Source organism: Armigeres subalbatus, chromosome 1 (genome assembly GCF_024139115.2).
Source record: "Armigeres subalbatus isolate Guangzhou_Male chromosome 1, GZ_Asu_2, whole genome shotgun sequence".
Lineage (NCBI taxonomy): Eukaryota > Metazoa > Arthropoda > Insecta > Diptera > Culicidae > Armigeres > Armigeres subalbatus.
This window is the reverse complement of record NC_085139.1, coordinates 25434737-25457847: the sequence shown is the minus strand read 5'-3', so window position 1 is coordinate 25457847 and position 23111 is coordinate 25434737. Positions and strand designations below refer to the sequence as shown.

The 23111-nt window shown below is 44.7% G+C and overlaps 1 protein-coding gene and 1 long non-coding RNA gene across 3 annotated transcripts in view; one reads left to right on the top strand and one right to left on the bottom strand.

Annotated features, from left to right (window-relative positions):
* Nucleotides 1-96: 96 nt before the first annotated feature.
* On the bottom strand, nucleotides 97-900 carry LOC134208189 (uncharacterized). Its single transcript, XR_009978536.1, has 3 exons — nucleotides 406-900; nucleotides 269-343; nucleotides 97-206 (listed from the first exon to the last, which is right to left on the bottom strand). It is a non-coding gene; the product is annotated as an uncharacterized LOC134208189 (long non-coding RNA).
* A 14717-nt stretch (nucleotides 901-15617) lies between these two features.
* The window catches only part of LOC134222896 (uncharacterized), an 80640-nt gene continuing 73146 nt past the window's right edge, over nucleotides 15618-23111 (top strand). For both annotated transcript variants that reach the window (XM_062702048.1, XM_062702043.1), the window contains exon 1: nucleotides 15618-15709. The gene's annotated coding sequence lies outside the window, so the exon portion shown is untranslated. The remainder of the gene's footprint in view (nucleotides 15710-23111) is intronic.

Sequence of the window (23111 nt, the reverse complement as noted above, 5' to 3'; positions counted from 1 at the left end):
CTATGCCGTAGCAGGACGATGGAAATTGATTGGATGCTGTTTGCGGTGGGTTGGCTTCACCTGCCAAAGGTGCGCTTTTGATGGTACGCAACCATCTCCGGCCAAGTGTACCCCGGGAATCTTTGTAGCCGATGCGTGGGGTCAAAAGACGGTCTTATCGGATTGGTGTAGTGTGTCGGCTTCGCCAATTTAATGCTGCCACGGACCTAATTGTACACACGCACGATGTTTGAGAACTATCTAATATTTTAAAAATGTCACAAATTACCTTTCTTAACATGGATCTACGCACACACAATATACAATCAACTGACTGAATTGAGCTTTTCTAACTTATGCTCGACTAGAGGGAAACAAAGAACGTATATTAGCTAACAACCTACTAAAAAACTATGTCACTTTTACCTTACAAAACACACTACGGCACGGAACAAAATTGACCGCTTTTGCCTCTTCCACGGAACGGAACAAAGTGAACGATTCCGGGTTGGGAAAATCCTCAGATACCGCGAAATTTTAGACATTGTCTCCATAGTTCGCGAAATTCAACGAAGTTGAAATTTGCGAACCCGAGCATCAAAAGAATTTATCCACGAAATCCCCCAAAATCGTGCATCTCATTCCCACAGACGATTCAAATTAGCCAGTAAGCTTGCTCGCTAAGAATCGTGCCAAGCGTGGAATGCCGGACAAGCCAAAGGTCAACGCAACTTCAAAAGACCGGCGTGCGGGTCGTTGGCCGCAAGCCACGCGCTACTTTTGGCGTCATGATGCGCTATATGCTGGCTAAACCCCATGTGTTTCTTTGGTAGCTGACTGTAGGGAACTCATAAGACTCAATTCTTAGCGTAGGTAACTCAATGGCGTACTTCTTCTAGACTATTCTTGCGGTGATCCAAGACAAAGATTTATTTCAAAAGACGCAACTATACATGCAAAGTTTTATAATTTAAATAAATAACGAAATAAATATATTTACAGAGATAAACTAAACATTGAAATAAATAAATAAATAAATATGGCGTACTTGCTACAACTTCCGGAGGAATTCCCAGAGGAACTTCCGGAGAAATTCCCGGAGGAACTTCCGGAGGAATTCCCGGAGGAACTTCCGGAGGAATTCCCGGAGAAATTTCCGGAGGAATTCCTGGAGGAACTTCCGGAGGAATTCCCGGAGAAACTTCCGGAGGAACTTCCGGAGGAGTTCCTGGAGGAACTTCCGGAGGAATTCCTGGAGGAACTTCCGGAGGAATTCCTGGAGGAACTTCCGGAGGAATTCCTGGAGGAACTTCCCAAGGAATTTCTGGAGAAACTTCTCAGAAAAATTCCTGGAGGAACTTTCCGAGGAATTAATGGATGGAACTTCCCAAGGAATTTCTGGAGGAGCTTCTCCAGGAATTCCTGGAGGAACTTCCGGAGGAATTCCTGGAGGAACCTCCCGAGGAATTCGTATAGGAACCTCCGGAGAAACTCCTGGAGGAACTTCCGGAGGAATTCCTGGAGGAACTTCCGGAGGAATTCCTGGAGGAACCTCCGGAGGAATTCCTGGAGGAACCTCCGGAGGAATTCCTGGAGGAACTTCCGGAGGAATTCCTGGAGGAACTTCCGGAGGAATTCCTGGAGGAACTTCCGGAGGAATTCCTGGAGGAACTTCCGGAAGAATTCCTGGAGGAACTTCCGGAGGAATTCCTGGAGGAACTTCCGGAGGAATTCCTGGAGGAACTTCCGGAGGAATTCCTGGAGGAACTTCCGGAGGAATTCCTGGAGGAACTTCCGGAGGAATTCCTGGAGGAACTTCCGGAGGAATTCCTGGAGGAACTTCCGGAGGAATTCCTGGAGGAACTTCCGGAGGAATTCCTGGAGGAACTTCCGGAGGAATTCCTGGAGGAACTTCCGGAGGAATTCCTGGAGGAACTTCCGGAGGAATTCCTGGAGGAACTTCCGGAGGAATTCCTGGAGGAACTTCCGGAGGAATTCCTGGAGGAACTTCCGGAGGAATTCCTGGAGGAACTTCCGAGGAATTCCTGGAGGAACTTCCGGAGGAATTCCTGGAGGAACTTCCGGAGGAATTCCTGGAGGAACTTCCGAGGAATTCCTGGAGGAACTTCCGGAGGAATTCCTGGAGGAACTTCCGGAGGAATTCCTGGAGGAACTTCCGGAGGAATTCCTGGAGGAACTTCCGGAGGAATTCCTGGAGGAACTTCCGGAGGAATTCCTGGAGGAACTTCCGGAGGAATTCCTGGAGGAACTTCCGGAGGAATTCCTGGAGGAACTTCCGGAGGAATTCCTGGAGGAACTTCCGGAGGAATTCCTGGAGGAACTTCCGGAGGAATTCCTGGAGGAACTTCTGGAGGAATTCCTGGAGGAACTTCCGGAGGAATTCCTGGAGGAACTTCCGGAGGAATTCCTGGAGGAACTTCCGGAGGAATTCCTGGAGGAACTTCCGGAGGAATTCCTGGAGGAACTTCCGACGGAATTCCTGGAGGAACTTCCGGAGAAATTCCTGGAGGAACTCTGGAGGAATTCCTGGAGGAACTTCCGGAGGAATTCCTGGAGGAACTTCCGTAGGAATTCCTGGAGGAACTTCCGTAGGAATTCCTGGAGGAACTTCCGTAGGAATTCCTGGAGGAACTTCCGGAGGAATCCCTGGAGGAACTTCCGGAGGAATCCCTGGAGGAACTTCCGGAGGAATTCCTGGAGGAACTTCCGGAGGAATTCCTGGAGGAACTTCCGGAGGAATTCCTGGAGGAACTTCCGGAGGAATTCCTGGAGGAACTTCCGGAGGAATTCCTGGAGGAACTTCCGGAGGAATTCCTGGAGGAACTTCCGGAGGAATTCCTGGAGGAACTTCCGGAGGAATTCCTGGAGGAACTTCCGGAGGAATTCCTGGAGGAACTTCCGGAGGAACTTCCGGAGGAACTTCCGGAGGAATTCCTGGAGGAACTTCCGGAGGAATTCCTGGAGGAACTTCCGGAGGAATTCCTGGAGGAACTTCCGGAGGAATTCCTGGAGGAACTTCCGGAGGAATTCCTGGAGGAACTTCCGGAGGAATTCCTGGAGGAACTTCCGGAGGAATTCCTGGAGGTTCTTCCGAGATTTAGGCGCTTTTCCTGGAGGAAGTTCCGGAGGAATTCCTGGAGGAACTTCCGGAGGAATTCCTGGAGGAACTTCCGAGGAATTACGGCAGGAACTTCCGGAGGAATTCCTGGAGGAACTTCCGGAGGAATTCCTGGAGGAACTTCCGGAGGAATTCCTGGAGGAACTTCCGGAGGAATTCCTGGAGGAACTTCCGGAGGAATTCCTGGAGGAACTTCTGGAAGAATTCCTTAAGGAACTTCCGGAGGAATTCCTTCAGGAGAACTTCCGGAGGAATTCTAGAGGAACTTCCGGAGGAATTCCTGATGGAACTTCCGGAAGAATTCCTGGACGAACTTCCGGAGGAATTCCTGGGGGAACTTTCGGAAGAATTCCTGGAGGAACTTCCGGGGGAATTCCTGGAGGAGCTTCAAGAAGAATTCCTGAAGAAACTTCCCGAGGAATTCCTGGAGGAACTTCCGGAGGAACTTCCGGAGGAATTCCTGGAGGAACTTCCTGAGGAATTCCTGGAGGAACTTCCGGAGGAATTCCTGGAGAAACTTCCGGAGGAATTCTGGACGAACTTCCGGAGGAATTCCTGGAGGACCTTCCGGAGGAATTCCTCAAGGAACTTCCGGAGGAATTCCTTGAGGAACGTCCGGAGGAATTCCTGGAGGAACTTCCGGAGGAATTCCTGGAGGAACTTCCGGAGGAATTCCTGGAGGAACTTCCGGAGGAATTCCTGGAGGAACTTCCGGAGGAATTCCTGGAGGAACTTCCGGAGGAATTCCTGGAGGAACTTCCGAGGAATTCCTGGAGGAACTTCCGGAGGAATTCCTGGAGGAACTTCCGGAGGAATTCCTGGAGGAACTTCCGGAGGAATTCCTGGAGGAACTTCCGGAGGAATTCCTGGAGGAACTTCCGAGGAATTCCTGGAGGAACTTCCGGAGGAATTCCTGGAGGAACTTCCGGAGGAATTCCTGGAGGAACTTCCGGAGGAATTCCTGGAGGAACTTCCGGAGGAATTCCTGGAGGAACTTCCGGAGGAATTCCTGGAGGAACTTCCGGAGGAATTCCTGGAGGAACTTCCTGGAGGAACTTCCGGAGGAATTCCTGGAGGAACTTCCGGAGGAATTCCTGGAGGAACTTCCGGAGGAATTCCTGGAGGAACTTCCGGAGGAATTCCTGGAGGAACTTCCGGCGAATTCCTGGAGGAACTTCCGGCGAATTCCTGGAGGAACTTCTGGAGGAATTCCTGGAGAAACTTCCGAAGGAATTCCTGAAGAAACTTCCGGGAAATTCCTGGAGGAAATTCGAGGGAAATTCCTGGAGGAACATCCGGATGAATTCCTGGAGGAACTTCCGGAGGAATTCCTGGAGGAACTTCCGGAGGAATTCCTGGAGGAACTTCCGGAGGAATTCCTGGAGGAACTTCCGGAGGAATTCCTGGAGGAACTTCCGGAGGAATTCCTGGAGGAACTTCCGGAGGAATTCCTGGAGGAACTTCCGGAGGAATTCCTGGAGGAACTTCCGGAGGAATTCCTGGAGGAACTTCCGGAGGAATTCCTGGAGGAACTTCCGGAGGAATTCCTGGAGGAACTTCCGGAGGAATTCCTGGAGGAACTTCCGGAGGAATTCCTGGAGGAACTTCCGGAGGAATTCCTGGAGGAACTTCCGGAGGAATTCCTGGAGGAACTTCCGGAGGAATTCCTGGAGGAACTTCCGGAGGAATTCCTGGAGGAACTTCCGGAGGAATACCTGGCGGAACTTCCGGAGGAATTCCTGAGGAACTTCCGGAGGAATTCTGAGAGCCTGAGGAACTTCCGGAGGAATTCCCGGAGGAACTTCCGGAGGAATTCCTGGAGGAACTTCCGAGGAATTCCCGGAGGAACTTCCGGAGGAATTCCCGGAGGAACTTCCGGAGGAATTCCTGGAGGAACTTCCGGAGGAATTTTTGGAGGAACTTCCGGAGGAGCTTCCAGAGCAACTTCCGGAGGAATTCCTGGAGCAACTTCCGGGAGAATCCCTGGAGTAGCTTCCGGAGGAATTCCTGGAGGAACTTCCGGAGGAATTCCCGGAGGAACTTCCGGAGGAATTCCCGGGGAACTTCCGGAGGAATTCCCGGAGGAACTTCCGGAGGAATTCCCGGAGGAACTTCCGAGGAATTCCTGAGGAACTTCCGGAGGAATTCCTGGAGGAACTTCCGGAGGAATTCCCGGAGGAACTTCCGGAGGAATTGCCGGAGGAACTTCCGGAGGATTTCCTGGAGGAACTTCCGGAGGATTTCCCGGAGGAACTTCCGGAGGATTTCCTGGAGGAACTTCCGGAGGATTTCCTGGAGGAACTTCCGGAGGAATTCCTGGAGGAACTTCCGTAGGAATTCCTGGAGGAACTTCCGTAGGAATTCCTGGAGGAACTTCCGTAGGAATTCCTGGAGGAACTTCCGAGAGAATTCCTGGAGGAACTTCCGGAGGAATTCCTGGAGGAACTTCCGGAGGAATTCCTGGAGGAACTTCCGGAGGAATTCCTGGAGGAACTTCCGGAGGAATTCCTAGAGGAACTTCCGGAGGAATTCCTGGAGGAACTTCCGGAGGAATTCCTGGAGGAACTTCCGGAGGAATTCCTGGAGGAACTTCCGGAGGAATTCCTGGAGGAACTTCCGAGGAATTCCTGGAGGAACTTCCGGAGGAATTCCTGGAGGAACTTCCGGAGGAACTTCCGGAGGAATTCCTGGAGGAACTTCCGGAGGAATTCCTGGAGGAACTTCCGGAGGAATTCCTGGAGGAACTTCCGGAGGAATTCCTGGAGGAACTTCCGGAGGAATTCCTGGAGGAACTTCCGGAGGAATTCCTGGAGGAACTTCCGGAGGAATTCCTGGAGGAACTTCCGGAGGAATTCCTGGAGGAACTTCCGGAGGAATTCCTGGAGGAACTTCCGGAGGAACTTCCGGAGGAATTCCTGGAGGAACTTCCGGAGGAATTCCTGGAGGAACTTCCGGAGGAATTCCTGGAGGAACTTCCGGAGGAATTCCTGGAGGAACTTCCGGAGGAATTCCTGGAGGAACTTCCGGAGGAATTCCTGGAGGAACTTCCGGAGGAATTCCTGGAGGAACTTCCGGAGGAATTGCTGGAGGAACTTCCGGAGGAATTCCTGGAGGAACTTCCGGAGGAATTCCTGGGGGAACTTCCGAGAAATTGCTGGAGGAACTTCCTGGAGGAACTTCCGGAGGAATTCCTGGAGGAACTTCCGGAGGAATTCCTGGAGGAACTTCCGAGAAATTCCTGGAGGAACTTCCGAGAAATTACTGGAGGAACTTCCGGAAGAATTACTGGAGGAACTTCCGGAGGAATTACTGGAGGAACTTCCGGAGGAATTCCTGGAGGAACTTCTGGAGGAATTCCTGGAGGAACTTCCGGAGGAATTCCTGAAGGAACTTCCGGAGGAATTCCTGGAGGAACTTCCGGAGGAATTCCTGGAGGAACTTCCGGAGGAATTCCTGGAGGAACTTCCGGAGGAATTCCTGGAGGAACTTCCGGAGGAATTCCTGGAGGAATTCTGAATGAACTCCTGGAGGAATTCGGAATGAATTTCTGGAGGAACTTCCGAGGAATTCCTGGAGGAACTTCCGGAGGAATTCCTGGAGGAACTTCCGGAGGAATTCCTGGAGGAACTTCCGGAGGAATTCCGGAGGAACTTCCGGAGGAATTCCCGGAGGAACTTCCGGAGGAATTCGGGAGGAACTTCCGGAGGAATTCCGGAGGAACTTCCGAGGAATTCCCGGAGGAACTTCCGGAGGAATTCCCGGAGGAACTTCCGAGGAATTCCTGGAGGAACTTCCGGAGGAATTCCCGGAGGAACTTCCGGAGGAATTCCCGGAGGAACTTCCGGAGGAATTCCCGGAGGAACTTCCGGAGGAATTCCGGAGGAACTTCCGAGGAATTCCGGAGGAACTTCCGGAGGAATTCCGGAGGAACTTCCGAGGAATTCGGAGGAACTTCCGGAGGAATTCCCGGAGGAACTTCCGGAGGAATTCCCGGAGGAACTTCCGGAGGAATTCCGGAGGAACTTCCGGAGGAATTCCGGAGGAACTTCGGAGGAATTCGGAGGAACTTCCGGAGGAATTCCCGGAGGAACTTCCGGAGGAATTCCTGAGGAACTTCCGGAGGAATTCCCGGAGGAACTTCCGGAGGAATTCGGAGGAACTTCCGGAGGAATTCCGGAGGAACTTCCGGAGGAATTCCCGGAGGAACTTCCGGAGGAATTCCTGAGGAACTCACGGAGGAATTCCCGAGGAACTTCCGGAGGAATTCCCGGAGGAACTTCCGGAGGAATTCCCGGAGGAACTTCGGAGGAATTCCCGGAGGAACTTCCGGAGGAATTCGGAGGAACTTCCGGAGGAATTTCGAGGAACTTCCGGAGGAATTCCGGAGGAACTTCCGGAGGAATTCCCGGAGGAACTTCCGGAGGAATTCCGGAGGAACTTCCGGAGGAATTCCGGAGGAACTTCCGGAGGAATTCCTGAGGAACTTCCGGAGGAATTCGGAGGAACTTCCGAGGAATTCCCGGAGGAACTTCCGGAGGAATTCCCGGAGGAACTTCCGGAGGAATTCCGGAGGAACTTCCGGAGGAATTCCCGGAGGAACTTCCGGAGGAATTCCCGGAGGAACTTCCGGAGGAATTCTGGAGGAACTTCCGGAGGAATTCCCGGAGGAACTTCCGGAGGAATTCCGGAGGAACTTCCGAGGAATTCCTGGAGGAACTTCCGAGGAATTCCGGAGGAACTTCCGGAGGAATTCCCGGAGGAACTTCCGGAGGAATTCCCGGAGGAACTTCCGGAGGAATTCCCGGAGAAACCTCCGGAGGAATTCCCGGAGGAACTTCCGGAGGAACTTCCGGAGAAATTCCCGGAGGAACTTCCGGAGGAATTCCCGGAGGAATTCCCGGAGGAATATCCGGAGGAATTCCCGGAGGAACTTCCGGAGGAATTCCCGGAGGAACTTCCGGAGGAATTCCCGGAGGAACTTCCGGAGGAATTCCCGAAGGAACTTCCGGAGGAATTCCCGGAGGAACTTCCGGAGGAATTCCCGGAGGAACTTCCGGAGGAATTCCCGGAGGAACTTCCGAAGGAATTCCGGAGGAACTTCCTGAGGAACTTCCAGAGGAATTCCCGGAGGAACTTCCGGAGGAATTCCGGAGGAACTTCGGAGGAATTCCGGAGGAATTCCCGAGGAACTTCCGGAGGAATTCCGGAGGAACTTCCGGAGGAATTCCGGAGGAACTTCCGGAGGAATTCGGAGGAACTTCCGGAGGAATTCCCGGAGGAACTTCCGGAGGAATTCCCGGAGGAACTTCCGGAGGAATTCCCGAGGAACTTCCGGAGGAATTCCCGGAGGAACTTCCGGAGGAATTCCCGGAGGAACTTCCGGAGGAATTCCCGGAGGAACTTCCGAGGAATTCCCGGAGGAACTTCCGGAGGAATTCCCGGAGGAACTTCCGGAGGAATTCCCGGAGGAACTTCCGGAGGAATTCCCGGAGGAACTTCCGGAGGAATTCCCGGAGGAACTTCCGGAGGAATTCCCGGAGGAACTTCCGGAGGAATTCCCGGAGGAACTTCCGGAGGAATTCCCGGAGGAATTCCCGGAGGAACTTCCGGAAGAATTTCCGTATGAATTTCCGTAAGAACTTTCGGAGTGATACCCAGAGGAACTTCCTGCGCTGCGTGCTACACACGACTTCCGTAATGTTGGATAAGAACTTAACAACGTATAAGTGATCATCATGCGACCTTTTCGATATTTTTGTTGAATAGAGTACCACGGATTCGGACTATCATTCCGCGGGAGGCTGCAAATTTGATACATCGTTGGTCGATGTCATTCGATACAATATGCTAACTATCCAGTGCGATGCACATTTTCTTTCTCTTTATAGGAGCGCGTTTATTTGACCGAAAATACCGGCTTTTGAAGCTTGGGTTAGAAATTTGTCAAAAGATAAAAATAATATTGTTATTGCTTTATTTATAACACTTCATGAAAATTGAACAAATTGCTTCATGAACCCTCAGGTGAGAAACTCCGTCTTGGCGTAATAAGAACGACGTTAAACTGCTTTCGTGAGTTTGATTCATGGAAGAGCTTCATGAATAGGCCAAACAATAAGACGCTATCTATAGCCTATAACAATTTTTTCGTCATGAAATGGGTATCCATCGTAGGTATGCTCCAGTTGTGCGTAAAACGCTTCTTCCTTGTCGTCAGGTTTCCTTTTATGTGGGCAGTATACGTTGTAGAAACGGCATTTGATTTTCGCACATCGCAAGGTTTGAGATAGTTCTAATTGCCCAGATTGGAGAAATGCTCGACCCTTATTACAGTCGGTCAGCTACGATGTATCCGAAAACTGTCTTCTTGACCAAGGTGACAGCAAATATGTTGTATTCTCTTGTTAGTTCATTCGGATATATCTGAACCTCGGTGAACTAAGAGCGATTCCAAGCAACAGCATCAAAATTTAAGAAAATTTTTAATTCATGATTTTCTATTGAGTTGAAACTTTGCACAGTTTTTCAATTTCATCTAAATCGTCATTTTTCGATATCAAATCTTCATATTGAGTCACGACTAACTTTTCAAAAGGGTGTATGTGAAAATGGTTCAAAAATATTTAAAAAGCTGCACAGCAAAAACGGAATGTTCGATTGTTATGATTTTTTCAGCAAAGTTAGACAACTAAATGGTGATTCTTAAGAAAATGTGCACAGTAAAAAAAAATTTTTGCCTTTAAAAATATCATTTTGTCACAAAACTCAAATATCTCAAAAACCCTATCTTTTTTCGAACGTAATTTTTTAGGAAAACGGTCCTTTATATTAGCTATCTACTTTAAAAATTTGGTGATGGTAAACTAATAAACAAAAAAGTTATGGCATTTCAAACATTTCACAATTTTCACATATAGTGAATTTCCGTGTATTTTTTTTTCAAGAATCGCAGTTTGATGCTGATTTTATTGTTAAGGGCCTTGCGTGAGTTAAACAAGTTGTTTGTATGATATTCCATATTTATGTATTCATCGATATTATGTATATTATATGTATAAATATTATATGTATAAATAAATAAAAATGAATTAATATTATCCTAAGTATTAAATTAAATGTGGCAGTTACACAATGTTGTTATAGAAACTCTAAGAGTTTTGGGTTTGAATTTTGGTATGGGTAATGATATCATGAAAACAGTTTATTAATACTTATTTTTTTTTATTCAAATTTTTTAAAATATCGAACACTTTTGAATTATTATCAGCACAGTTTGAGTATAGTTTTGCTTTAATTTTATTTTCCGACAATGGAATGAAACAGTGAAATTTTTGGGTTCCTTGGATCGTTTTCGCGTTATTAAATTGCTCGCTGAGCTCTGAAGCCTTTCAGTAGTAGTAAAACAAAATGATAATTTGGTTAAATCTTTTTCTTTTCTACGATTTGCCCAATCAAAAGTTCTTTCGCAGTTTTAATTGGATGCTCACGTTCTTTGGCTAAACTTGCTCTTGTGGCCATGCGCTTTATTGTTCCTCCAATAGCATCACAAGGACCTTTGCCATGTGATGTAGCAAAAAAATGCCATTCTGCATCAATTCCGTACATTGATTTAAATTGACATAGGCTCGAAAAATTCTTACGATTTTTGTACTGCGACGCTGCTCCATCAGACATGAAATATACCTTTTTGACTTCTTTATGCTTATCAACGCGTAAAAAGTTAATCATTTTTTCAATGGACAAGTTTACGGATACTGAATCGTGTCTTAAATCTTCGGAAATTATAATAAAACTTAAGTGTTCAATTTGCGTACTTCCATTAAAATAAATAACGAATGGATGAATTGTAGCTTGTTGTACGTTCCAGTGATGGGACTGCACTTCATCTTGCAATACAAAGCTGTAATTTTCAGAAAAATCACAAATGACTAAAAATTCACCATTTTGTAATGTATTTTTCGTATTTTTTAAAAAGCTGGATTGTTCTGTTTTAATGAAATCGTGAGGATTAAACTTTCTAATTTCAAGCAAAAAATATGACACAAACTCATCTACAGGTTTTACAATAGTTTCTATGTCACACCTATCCGTGGTCACCCATTGCTCAAATGATAACTGATCAATATATTTTTCTTCAAACTCAGCGAATAAAGTATTTTCCAATGATGAAGAATCTGGACAATCCGAACAAGATCGTAGATAGCAATTTGATGTTGTATTTTCACACAAAAGACTACCAGTTAACATTTTAATATCCTTTGTTAAATTGATTCTTTTCAAACTATGTAAAATAAGATTAATATTCTCATGGGTTGTGCACACACACATTATGTGTTCCTGAATTGGAAAGAAGCTTACATTGCCTTGGCCGAAGGCTTGCAAATGAGGAAAAACCTATTTTAATATTATCGTGAATTTCCTTGAAGCGTGTGTACGCTTCTTTCAAAGTCGTCATCATTAATCGTTTTTGGATGGATTGACGCTTTCCATCTTTTTACTGATACATAATCTTTTGACCAGGCATAGCTCGACTTACTTCATCATCTTCAAAATATTGAACTACTATTTCTTTTGTCTCATCTGTTAATGCAGTACTAGACCTAGTATTTTTGGTTGAAAGACAGTTATTCTTCAATTGTTTTGCCTCTTTTACTGTATTTCTATTGGTTTTGAACTCATCAATGGCATCCTGAATAGACCACGAACTTGGCAGCATCGACAAAATCAATAATTTTTCTTTCCTTGTCGTGGCTGCATTCGAGAACCTTTCCTTCATATTTATAATTACCTCATCGTAGTCTGTATTTTCCACATCATCAGGTCCTAATTTGAAGAGGTTTCTTCGTACAGCTTCGTTTATTTCACGGTATTTTTTCTCCGGGTAATAAACGTAGTCCATCTTACTCCATTTAATCGGAGTCACTTTTATCCCAGCTATGCCCTCGTTAAAGCGTTCGATGTTGACCTTTTGGATACACTCATCTTCCGTATGTACCTATCATGCATTTGTTGTTGTTGAAGATACCCGTTTCCTCCCGATCATAAAGTCTATTCTCTAAGAGGTATATTTTTTGCAGGTAAACTATAGACGTACACGTGTATATAAATCTTTGATTTTGCAGCTTTTGTCTTAAAAATAACATTTCTGATATGTTTCTATCAACGTTATTATCAACAGGTTTCAACACTATTAAAAGAATTTTTCGCCAGTCACGTGCAATGAAAATTATGACACTATCAATACTTTTGATCACAACACTGGATCGTGTCTAAGTTTCTTATAGATGCTATGAATAATTAAATCAAAATATCATGAAAACAACTTGTTTAAATCACGTCCCTTAACAATAAAATCTGCATCAAACTGCAATTCTCGAAATAACTTACACAGAAAAAATTTTTTTTACTAAATGTGAAAAGTGTGAAATGTTTGAAATGTCATAACTTTTTGTTTATTAGTTTACCATCACCAAATTTTTATGGTAGATAGCTAATATAATGGACCGTTTTCCCTAAAAAATTACGTTCGAAAAAGATAGGGTTTTGAGATATTTGAGTTTTTGTGACAAAATGATATTTTTAAAGGCAAAAAATTTTTTTTTTACTGTGCACATTTTCTTAAGAATCACCATTTAGTTGTCTAACTTTGCTGAAAAATCATAACAATCGAACATTCCGTTTTTGCTGTGCAGCTTTTAAATATTTTTGAACCATTTTCACATACACCCTTTTGAAAAGTTAGTCGTGACTCAATATGAAGATTTGATATCGAAAAATGACGATTTAGATGAAATTGAAAAACTGTGCAGAGTTTCAAATATTTTCGAAATGGTCGCTCAGGATCGACTGACATGCCCCCGTGGAATGCCTCTTAAGACTAATTTCTATGCGACTCACCTCCACCACAAATTATTCGACTTCCAAAACAATGCATAAATAAAATAAGTTTTCAAGATATGAATCGTATGGTAAAGGAATTCCCCGTAACGCTGGGTAGACACCTTTGCGTGGTGTGTTACGGTGTAAGATCTACCACGGTCACATTGTCAGCTACAGGCAAATCCTGACCCAACGAATACCTTCCGCAATATCCAACTCCGTGGTACTTATGAGGGTGTCGCTGAGTCGGGGGCCTCTCATTAAGTAAGTACTACATCAACACTTCCTTCTTCTCCTAAGTTACGGTGAAGATGGGCGTTGACAGGAGTAGTAATCCTCATGCTTTTGTGATTTTTGTTCTAGATTGAAATCAAGTACTAAACCCACTTTGATTTCTGATAGCAATGTGGATATGGATTTCAAAAGAAAATCATTATATATCAATAGTATCCAATCTACGAAGTACACCGTAACTATGCTATGCTATGAATCGTATGGTAAAGGAATTGATTCTTTGGTCAATGTCAATTCAAAATACATTGAAGTAAACAATTAAAAAGCATATTACCAGAATCGAATGAATGTCTTCCTGGATTATTCTTTATTTATTATCTAGAAAATCGCCATATCTTCGCCTGTCATACATCATAACAAGTTGAATCCATCTCAACCTCTAATCACCATCTCCGTCCTTCAGAACTACCCTCCTTATTCCGTCTCTAGATGGAAACAGTAGCCAAGTAAATGTCAGATCATCCACTTGTTCTTCCTTGCAACAGCCCCCCCCCCCATATATAACTGTCCAGAATCTTATTCATTACGATAGAACATTTCAATTGAAACACGATCTGCCATTTCATCTGTGTACTCTGCATTGACGAATCTTACATTTACATTTTTTTATTACGTGTTAAGTGTAGAGCAAAAGATGATTGAACACTTTTCTACTGATTGCAACGTCCATACCCTCGCTCACCGTGCTCCTCGATGCTCCAAAAAATCCTGTCCAAAATCATGTCTTACGTGTAGGTTTCAGTTCATTATTAACATAGAGAAATAAGCAACGGTGCAGACCGTACGGCTGGCTGCTGACTTGCTTTCCCAAATTGCTTGGCAACGTACGAGATAAGCTCAATGACGACGATGATAGAAGCTCCGGCGAATGTGAAGGTATGCAGCGCAAAAAGATCTCACGAAATTGCCACGACGAACTATATGAACTTAGATTAAACGAATTGCTACTTCGCTTTTTGGCAGGGAACGGGAATCCGGCTTTCATTAGACTCTGGAGCACGTACAGGAACGGGAGATTGACGGGCGATTATTGATGACTCGATAGACACCGTTCGCTTCAATTTGCCGCAATTAATACAGGTGTCTGGGTTTGATCCGAGCTTGTTGGGTTTATCGATTCAGTAGCACCGATTTCGACGCAGTTCGAGAACCTGAAATTGACCCAAAAACTTCTAACTGGGAAGGCGTTGGCTGTCTTCAAGAATGCTTTAATTGGTGTTATTATCCGGCGGTGTCTGTTCTATTTACGTATTCTGAGCGGGTATCGATTTCAACCGACACCAGGGATGGGAACCCTGCCGAAGCGAGAGGCAGAAAACGTCCCCGTCATCGTATTCTTTTGGAACAAGATATGAGTGTGCATAAAAAGTTAAACATTTTATTGGTTTTCCATGATCCGGACGATGGCTTAGGGCTTTGCTGTGGGCTTGTCATGTGAGAAAATGAACCATGTGACCTTCCGGAGCGTTAGGGTGTTGCTGAATAACTCAAATAAAATCATAAAAACCGTAAAAGCGATTGTGAAAATGCATACCGGCTCGTCTCAGCATAGAACTCCTCACTCATCCTCACTGTTACTCTAAATTACCTTTAAGCTATGGGAGAAACAGTTAGATGAACGCAGGTGACAACAGTATAAGACCCTTCACAAAGCAAGAAATTTATAGAACTCGATGTGAAATGACACAGAAATTAACGTTTTAAAAGCAGTAACACCCTACTTCGGCACACCACTTCAGCTATTTTCCCTTTTCGGAGAAAAAGTAGGTGGCGACGCAACAAGAATGTGTATAATTTTCCACCCATTTTTCCGCTCCATTGCCTCCGCACAGACTAACTAAAACCCCTCGCCGAACGACGACAGAGGAACGAAAAACGGTTTAACTTTCCTGACTTCCCCGTTCTCGATGACTTGCCACACCAGAACGCACACCGAAGGTCCAAAAGAAGCAGGTGAACCGTTAAATTCACTTTTTGGTGGTGGCAGTGTGGCTGCTTCCTCCTTATCCGATGGAAGTCAAATGACGATGGCGTCGAGGAAGCTCCATTTCATGATAGGGCATCTGTCTGCCGTTCCGGTGAGGAGTTATGTAAGGTGTGTGTCGTGGGTATTGTCGTTCCATTTCATGCGTGGGAAATTGTTTCCTAAACCATTTTGGGGCTCGTGGTTGAATTATTCTCCAAATAATCGACGTCTATACATTTAAGCGAAAGTAGAACGGAACTAATCACTCTCCCTCGCACGTTCCAACGCTGATCCCTCCATCAGAAAGACAAGAAGCTCCACCCGAAGACTCATTATGCAGCACGGTTTTGGACACAAAGTTCACAGTCATTGACAGACGTCGGGCCGGTTTACAGCAGACTGTGCCTGGGAAAATCTTCGCCCGTGGATTGGATTAAGGATTACGATCTCAGGTAAGAGTCTGCAGGAAGCATTGCCTCATACGTAAGGAAAAGTGCACGAGCAAGCAATGGAACAAGTGAGGCGGAGTCGTTTCATTATGGGAAAAGTTTTCGCAAAGTTTTTGCACGAGTGGTGGCGTCACACCGGTGTGGTAGCTTATTCGGCGTGAGGAGTAAGGGAAACTTTAACGGAGTTTGAATAGACAGTTTTGAGTGTGATTATAAGTTGTTTATGGAATAAAAAGAAGGTCAGTTTTTGGGAAGAATGAGAATTTAAGGAATACATATTATTTTCAACCATGAGGAGGACCTATAAATGCAAGTTATATGAAAGGAAGCTTATTTAATTTTTTTTCAATCGCTCAAAATAAAACTAAGGAAATACAGTTCGATAACTCAGATCACGTTGGATAATAAACCTAACTACTTTCTGCCTTCGGAACACGAAAGTTGTATACCGAACTTGCCTTCCCGCTATGTCAACTCACATAATAAAAAACGATAAAATAAAAAAATATTACGGTGCATAAAGGATTTTAGTAGTCCATGCAAATAATTTTTGAATCAACTTGATTGAATTCTCTGATGCATAGCCCCTTTTTGGAGCTAGATGTGGTAAAAACTCGTATGAAACCGATACGACTTTTGCACAAACATTTCAAGGTTAGATAGGTGAAAACAATTTAAAATGGTCGCGTAACTATGTGCTGTTTTCGTTATAGAGCCGAGGAACCACGATTAATCACTAACCACTATTTGTTATCATTTACATCAACAATATTCATTATTTGTTAATTATCGAATGGAAATGTGGTTTGATGGATGTAGTTTTCTCAATGGCAGTCAAGCGGTATATCAGACGTAAGCATATGCGACATTTCGAAAAATTCAGTTAAAGAGCATTCGAAACGAAATTCCGCAGAATTTGAGTATGGCGAAATCTGAATTTCTGATTTTTTTTTAATTTCACTGAACCTCACTACGTAATACAATTCTTTATCTTCAACAGAAACGTATTTAGCTTTCCATTTGAAAATTTCTTCAATGTTTTGTTGAAAGTGTTCAAAGATAAAACGATGCATTTATCTGTTGGTTTAAATAATATTGTTTAGTGAAGTAAAATAATTTGTAAATCTCATAGTATGGTATCTTTTGAAAGTATTCAGTTTGAACAATCATGGTTTGAAAACAGTGAAATGGAGATGGTGGTGTTTTAGAAGTTTTCTTGATTTAGTAGATTTTCCATATTTGGGGCATCATCTGATATCTTATTTATTATAGATTCTGGAACTGATTCAGATCTATTCGATTGAGATCATTGTCATGACCTAAACTTTTACCTTCAAATATTTTTGATTCCGTATATCATTGAATTCTCTAATTTTCTCACATTTTCTAGATCCTGTTGATCCGGATTTTTCAAATGCTTCAAAATTAGGGGGAAAGACGGCTTTGGTAGGGGGGGTTTTGTCGACCAAATTTTATGAAATTTGGCCACAATATTCTTTGATATGCAAAGAATGTTTGGGCCAAATTTGAGCCTAGTCAGTCATAAAAAACCCCCCTGCCAATAATAGAACAAAACCTGCCAAAGCCGTCATTCCCCCTATATCGATTTTCTGTCACAATCGTGCCAGTGCGGCGCGTTCTCCGTACAGGGCAGTTTGTTGTTAGTTTGGACGTGCTGCTGGTTAATATTTAGCAGTAAACGTAAATGTCTTCGATCGAGTTTGTTGGAATAAAATTAGTTTCTATTTAATAGCCAAAGGCTCATACATTATTCTCTAGGTCTGTAAAGATTTATAACTGTTGATATTAATTTTTGTCAATTTTTATCTAACTATTGTTTCAAGTAAAATCTTTTGTATTTGAATCTTTCGCTTCTCTCATATAAATAATGGATAGGATGGAAAATAAACATCGAGTTTAGAAACATATTGTTTGGAAGATTCTGTACCAAATTAATTTGGTTGCTTCGGGCCATAGCTACTGACTGAATAGTAACAAGGCAGTCTCGATTTAATTGTCACATCATGTCCTAGCTTTCAGCAAACACGTATTTTGCCAAGAATTGTGACGCTTTATTGCAAAAACACTGCAAATAGATTATTGGAAATCAGCAAATAACCATATTTTTTTTACGGAAATCTTTATTTTGCTGAACTGCAGAAATAAAAACTGACTGTGTATTGTTTAATATTGCAAAAACTTGTTTAGATACTCAAAATTACTTTCATCCTCAACTTCAGTAGGCTCAAGTTCCTTAAGGTCACTCCTGACAGAATCCAAGTTTCAAAGTGCTCGCGTTTTCGGGGGCACACCACTCGATACGGAAGCAACGCACAACTGTAATTTTTATTTTTTCACGCATGCTGCGACGCAGCAAAGCTAAACCAACAAAAATGACAGTTGTCCGCCGCCTCCGTATCGAGTGGTGTGCCCCCGAAAACGCGAGCATTTTGAAACTTCGATTCCGTCAGGAGTGACCTTAAATTATTCACAAGTTTGATACATGTGTTATCATGGCTTGTTATGATTCGGAACAGTTTTTGCCTCTCTTTTATCGTTGTTTGTTATCTATTAAGAGCGATTTCTGCAAACCATGAACCTTATGCCTACATGCAGATAGCGTGATGATGTTGCTAGAATAAGCGCATTCCATGGCTATTATTGTTAAGGTTCAATTTTTTCTATTTGTTCTCGCAAAAAGTAAGTGAGAGCTAAAGTGCTGAAATGGAAACAGGTTTTCATCAAGCAGTCACGATTTTCGTTTATTTACTCCATAGAAAAAAGTAATGGATGGAAAATGCCTCTCACAATACACAACGTAAAAAAAAATGCTCGCTTAATATTTCCAACAGACCTCAGGAAAAATTAAAAAAAAAATCGAGTTTGAACTGCAATCAACAGCTTTCATACTGCTTAGATCTGTTGAGAAGATCATTTTGGAAAGTTTTACACTTTCAATAAATCTTCATGAATTTAGTTGAAAATTTGCCTGGAGACTTTATTCAAGATGTTAATTGAAATGGAGGGGTGGCAATTTGAATCTGTAATACTTTCTTTTGTATCTTTATTAAGGAGACTTTCAGCCCAAGGCTGACTCGTCTCCGGACCTCTGTAATACTTTTCAAAATGAAGAACAGATCTTGATACTTGATGGGCTTCAGCTCTTCGATGAACCTACGCCGAATGAAGTATCCTTCTCCACTGGACCCGATCCTCGGCCAATCGCTTCCAGTCGCCCTGAACATTGAGCGCCCTCAGGTCTTCTTCAACTGCAAAAATCCATCGTGTACGCGACCTTGCACGAAGCCTGCGGCCTCTTCCGTGTTCTCTACTACATATTATCTTCGCATGACGTTCTTCCGGCATACGAACAACGTGACCAGCCCACCGTAGCCTGCCGTGTTATATTAGCTTAAAAATATCCAGCCTTTTATACACCTGGTAGAATTCGTGATTCATGCGACGCCGCCAGATACCGTTCTCCTGTTTTCCGCCGAGTATTGTCCGCAGCACCTTACGCTCAAACACTCCAAAAGCTCTCCGATCAGCCTCCTTTAACGTCCATGTTTCATGGCCGTATAATGCCACCGGAAAAATCAGAGTAGTATACAGCGCGAGTTTTGTTTTTGTTTGCAGACTACGGGACTTAAGCTGGTTACGAAGTCCGTAATAAGCCCTATTTCCAGCTGCAATACGTCTTTTCACCTCGCGGGTAACATCATTATCGCACGTCACTAATGTTCCAAGATACACGAATTCTTCTACCACTTCAAACTTTTCACCATCAAGTACCATTTCGCTACCAACACCACTAATGATCCCACGTTGATTTCCAGCGACCATATACTTCGTTTTGCTGGAATTGATCGTGAGTCCAATCCTCGCTGTCTCCCTCTTAAAAGGCACAAAAGCCTCTTCCACGCACGGCGATCAATTCCGATAATATCGATATCGTCCGCAAATCCCAGGAGCATATGCGATTTTGTAATAATGGTACCGCTTCTTTGCACACCAGCTCCCCTAATCGCTCCCTCGAGCGCTATATTGAACAGTAGATTCGAAAGGGCATCACCCTGCTTTAATCCATCAAAGGTAACAAATGACGTCGATATTTTATCCGTAACCTTCTTCTTCTTCTTATTGGCATTACATCCCCACACTGGGACAGAGCCGCCTCGCAGCTTAGTGTTCATTAAGCACTTCCACAGTTATTAACGATGATACTTTCATGCCCAGGGAAGTCGAGACAATTTCCAATCCGAAAATTGCCTAGACCGGCACCGGGAATTGAACCCAGCAACCCTCAGCATGGTTTTACTTTGAAGCCGCGCGTCTTACCGCACGGCTAAGGAGGAGGGCCCCCGTTAACCGTAACCCTTACACTTGATTTCGATCCGTCCAACGTTATATGAATCAGCCGTATCAGTTTCGCCGGAAAACCATGTTCAAGCATAATTTACCATAATTCATTCCGTTTCACTGAATCGTACGCCGCCTTGAAATCAATAAACAGATGATGTGTCTGCAAGTTGTATTCCCGGAATTAATCAAGGATTTGTCTCAGGGTAAACATTTGATCCGTCGTTGATCGGCCCTCACGAAAACCTGCTTGGTATTCGCCGACGAAGGACTCTTCAAGCGGTCTCAATCTGTTGACTAGAATACGGGGCATAATTTTGTACGCCGAATTAAGGAGGGTTATTCCTCAGTAATTGGCGCTCTCCAGTCTGTGCCCTTTCTTAAAGAGAGGGCAAATGAGGTCGTCCGACCAGCTAGCAGGCATTTCCTCGTCTTCCCATATTTTTGACATAATATGGTGCAGAACTTCATAAAGCTGCTCACTGGTTTGAGAAGTTCAGCCGGGAGCTGGTCCTTCCTCGCAGCCTTATTGTTTTTCGGCTCTTTAACAGCTTTTTTAACCTCATCTAGTGTAGGTGACTCCACAGCTTGTCCATCGTCGCTAATATTTATTCTGTTCACCGATGCACCGTTACTTCCTCTATTCAACAAAGTCTCGAAGTGTTGCTTCCACCTGGCAGCCACTTTGGTTTTATCTGTCATCAAATTCCCTTGTTGGTCGTTGCACATGACGGGAGATGGCGCTGTCTTTCTCTGCACGCCATTGACAGACTCATAAAACCTCCGCATATCGTTCTGGTCCATTGTTTCCTGCGCCTCACTAATAACTTGTACTTCGTACTCTTTTTTCTTCCTGCGGTGGGTACGTTCTTCGGCTGCTCTTGCTTCCTTGTACCGATCTCTATTCGATCGGGTACCCGACACCAACATCCGGCTGCTGGCAACGTTCTTCTCGTCTGTCACTCTCTGACACTCCACATCGAACCAACCCGTCCTGGGTCGCCTCTGTGCAGTGCCTACCACTTCTCGTGCTATTGTGCTCACCGCTCCATGGATCGACTCCCATAGATCGTTGATGTTGTCGCTAACGTTGATTGCACTTTTCCGTTCGTCGAGCTTCTGGCGGTACTCAGACGATACTTCTTTAGCCGACAATCGCTGGATATTGTAACGCATCGTTCGCTGTGATCTTTCGTTCGATACAGTTGACAACCGTGATCGAATGTTATTGACAACGAGGTAGTGATCAAATTCGCATTTTTTTTCATTTTTACTGAGGTCTGTTGAACATATTAAGCGCTGAATATTTTTACGTTGTTTGTGGTGAGGGACATGTCCTTTTGTAAAACTCAGCTAGATTCTTCCTATGGCATTTGATTAACAATATTTGACTCTAAAATTAAAAGCAAAATAAATTCTGCCCGCGGATCTTTTATTTTTTTTTGCATTATGTATTCATTCATTTATTTAGTCTACATCTATACAGATAACACTGAATCAACAATTTGACGCCACAATACACGGTTCGAGGCCGCATCTCTCCATCCTCGAATACGCCCCACGCTCGCCAAGTCGTTCTGCACCTGGTCTGCCCATCTCGCTCGCTGCGCTCCACGTCGTCTCGTACCTGCCGGATCGGAAGCGAACACCATCTTTGCAGGGTTGCTGTCCGGCATTCTTGCAACATGCCCTGCCCATCGTACCCTTCCGGCTTTAGCTACCTTCTGGATACTGGGTTCGCCGTAGAGCTGGGCGAGCTCATGGTTCATCCTTCGCCGCCACACACCGTCTTCTTGTACACCGCCAAAGATGGTCCTAAGCACCCGTCTCTCGAATACCCGAGTGCTTGCAAGTCCTCCTCGAGCATTGTCCATGTTTCATGTCCGTAGAGGACTACCGGTCTTATTAACGTCTTGTACATGACACATTTGGTGCGGTGGCGAATCTTTTCGACCGCAGTTTCTTCTGGAGCCCGTAGTAGGCCCGACTTCCACAGATGATGCGCCTTCGTATTTCACGACTAACGTTGTTGTCAGCCGTTAGCAAGGATCCGAGGTAGACGAATTCCTCGACCACCTCGAAGGTATCCCCGTCTATCGTAACACTGCTTCCCATGCGGACCCTGTCGCGCTCGGTTCCACCCACAAGCATGTACTTTGTCTTTGACGCATTCACTACCAGTCCAACTTTTGTTGCTTCACGTTTCAGGCGGGTGTACAGTTCTGCCACCTTTGCAAATGTTCGGCCGACAATGTCCATGTCATCCGCGAAGCAAATAAATTGACTGGATCTGTTGAAAATCGTACCCCGGCTGTTACACCCGGCTCTCCGCATGACACCTTCTAGCGCAATGTTGAACAACAGGCACGAAAGTCCATCACCTTGTCTTAGTCCCCGGCGCGATTCGAACGAACTGGAGTGTTCGCGTGAGATCTTCACACAGTTTTGCACACCATCCACCGTTGCTTTGATCAGTCTGGTAAGCTTTCCAGGGAAGCTGTTCTCGTCCATAATTTTCCATAGCTCTACGCGGTCTATACTGTCGTATGCCGCCTTAAAATCAACGAACAGATGGTGCGTTGGGACCTGGTATTCACGGCATTTTTGAAGGATTTGCCGTACAGTAAAGATCTGGTCCGTTGTCGAGCGGCCGTCAACGAAGCCGGCTTGATAACTTCCCACGAACTCGTTCACTAATGGTGACAGACGACGGAAGATGATCTGGGATATCACTTTGTAGGCGGCATTAAGGATGGTGATCGCTCGAAAGTTCTCACACTCCAGTTTGTCACCTTTCTTGTAGATGGGGCATATAACCCCTTCCTTCCACTCCTCCGGTAGCTGTTCGTTTTCCCAGATTCTGACTATCAGTTTGTGCAGGCAAGTGGACAGCTTTTCCGGGCCCATCTTGATGAGCTCAGCTCCGATACCATCCTTACCAGCTGCTTTATTGGTCTTTAGCTGTTGAATGGCATCCTTAACTTCCCTCAAGGTGGGGGCTGGTTGGCTTCCATCGTCCGCTGAACTGACGTAGTCATCTCCTCCG